A 3,026-nucleotide genomic window follows, 5' to 3' on the forward strand; every position below is an offset into this window, starting at 1 on the left:
AAGAAACCATGAGGGGAGGGGAGGGGAGGGGAGGGGAGGAGGGAGGAGGGAGGAGGGAGGAGGAGGTCGCCGGAGAGGAGGAGGAGGTCACCGGAGAGGAGAAGTATGGTGGAGGAGAGAAGGGAAGATGAAATGAAGAGAGGAGGAGAGGACCAGCCATATATACGGCATACTAATGGCGCACCGCGGGGAGGTGCGCCATTAGTAATTTTTTTTATTTTTTTTATTTATTTTGAATTTTGAAGGCGGGAAGATACTAATGGCGCACCACGGGCAGGTGCGCCATTAGTAAATTTTTTTTATTTTTTTGATTTATTTTGAATTTTGAAGGCGGGAAGATACTAACGGCGCACAATGGTCAGGTGCGCCATTAGTAATTTTTTTTTATTTTTTTGATTTATTTTGAATTTTGAAGGCGGGAAGATACTAATGGCGCACCATGGGCAGGTGCGCCATTAGTAAGTTTGAATTTTTTTTGATTTTTTTTGCCTCTCTAGATCTTAAAAGCCCCGTATCTTTTTTTCTGTTAGGTTTTTGAGGATTTTGGAAATGTTTAACAGGGTTCCCCCAGTTAAATTTGGATGTAACTTTTCGAGTAGATGATTTTTCATATAAAAAACTTTTTCATCCGAGTTAGTATGCAAAAGTTATGCCCATTTTTACAAATTCTCGCGAGATTTTGCAAATGAAGTCAAAATTCATATTTGCAAATTTTCCCAACAACTAGGCCACATATCACATGGGAAACTTATTTTCTTTTATTTTTTGACATTTTTATCATTTTGTTTTATTTTTTTTAAAACTGAAAAGGCGATCCACAGGGGGGGGTGTGCATTCGGTGGAAGTGGTGACCAAGGTTACTAATGGCGCACCGTGGCATGGTGCGCCATTACTAGTTTAACTAGTAAGGGCGCACCACACCCACGGTGCGCCATTAGTATGTTTGGACAGGCGCACTAGTTCAAAAAAAATAATGGTGATACTAATGGCGCACCGTAGGCAGGGTGCGCCATTAGTAGTTTCAACACTAATGGCGCATCAGAAGGTGGTGCGCCATTAGTATATACTAATGGCGCACCACATGTCTGGTGCGCCATTAGTGTCATTTCCATCTATAGCCCTTTTCCTAGTAGTGTGATAGGCTCTACGTTCAAATACAACGGGTGCAAAACAGTTGCACACGCGGAATACTCAGGTTAATCTTGACGAGCCTAGCATATACAGATATGGCCTCGGAACATGGAGACCGAAAGGTCGAGCGTGAATCATATAGTAGATATGATCAACATAGTGATGTTCACCACTGAAAACTACTCCATCTCACGTGATGATCGGACATGGTTTAGTTGATTTGGATCACGTGATCACTTATATGACTAGAGAGATGTCTGTCCAAGTGGAAGTTCCTAAGTAATATGATTAACTGAACTTAAATTTATCATGAACTTAGTCCTGGTAGTATTTTGCAAATTATGTTGTAGATCAATAGCTCGGGTTGTTGCTTTCATATGTTTATTTTGATATGTTCCTAGAGAAAATTGTGTTGAAAGATGTTAGTAGCAATGATGCGGATTGGATCCGTGATCTGAGGTTTATCCTCATTGCTGCACAGAAGAATTATGTCCTTAATGCACCGCTAGGTGACAGACCTATTGCAGGAGCAGATGCAGACGTTATGAACGTTTGGCTAGCTCAGTATGATGACTACTTGATAGTTTAGTGCACCATGCTTAAACCGCTTAGAATCGGGACTTCAAAGACGTTTTGAACATCATGGACCATATGAGATGTTCCAGGAATTGAAGTTAATATTTCAAGCAAATACCCGAGTTGAGAGATATGAAATCTCCAACAAGTTCTATAGCTAAAATATGGAGGAGAATCGCTCAACTAGTGAGCATGTGCTCAGATTGTCTGCGTACTACAATCGCTTGAATCAAGTGGGAGTTAATCTTCCAGATAAGATAGTGATTGACAGAGTTCTCTAGTCACCATCACCAAGTTACTAGAACTTCGTGATGAACTATAGTATGCAAGGGATGACGAAAACAATTCCCGAGCTCTTCGTGATGTTGAAATTGACGAAGGTAGAAATCAAGAAAGAGCATCAAGTGTTGATGATTGACAAGACCACTAGTTTCAAGAGAGGGGCAAAGGGAAAGAAAGGGAACTTCAAGTAGAATGACAAGCAAGTTGTCACTCCTGCGAAAGAAGCCCAAAGCTGGACCAAAGCCTGAAACTGAGTGTTTACACTGAAAAGGAAATGGTCAGCGGAAGCGGAAATGCCCTGAATATTTGGTGGATAAGAAGGATGGCAAATTGAACAAGGGTATATTTGATATACAGGTTATTGATGTGTGCCTTACTAGTGTTTATAGTAGCCCCTGAGTATTTAATACTTGTTCGGTTGCTGAGATTAGTAACTCAAAACAGGAGTTACAGAATAAACAGAGACTAGTTGAAGGGGAAGTGACGATGAGTGTTGGAAGTAGTTCCAAGATTGATATGATCATCATCACACACTCCCTATATTTTCGAGATTAGTGTTAAACCTAAATAAATGTTATTTGGTGTTTGTGTTGAGCGTAAATATGATAAGGTCATGTTTATTGCGATACGATTATTCATCTAAGATAGAGAATAAATTGTTATTCTGTTTACATGAATAAAACCTTCTATGGTCATACACCCAATGGTGATGGTTTATTGAATGTTGATCATAGTGATACACATATTCATAATGTTGATGCCAAAAGATGCAAAGTTAATAATGATAGTGCAACTTATTTGTGGCACTCCCATTTGGGTCATATTGGTGTAAAGCGCATGAAGAAACTCCATACTGATGGACTTCTGGAATCACTTGATTATGAATCACTTGGTACTTGCGAACCGTGCCTCATGGGCAAGATGACTAAAACACCGTTCTCCGGAACTATGGAGCGAGCAACTGATTTATTGGAAATCATACATACTGATGTATGTGGTCCAATGAATATTGAAGCTCGCGACGGGTATCGTTATTT

This window comes from Triticum dicoccoides, chromosome 6B (genome assembly GCF_002162155.2).
Source record: "Triticum dicoccoides isolate Atlit2015 ecotype Zavitan chromosome 6B, WEW_v2.0, whole genome shotgun sequence".
Classification (NCBI taxonomy): domain Eukaryota; kingdom Viridiplantae; phylum Streptophyta; class Magnoliopsida; order Poales; family Poaceae; genus Triticum; species Triticum dicoccoides.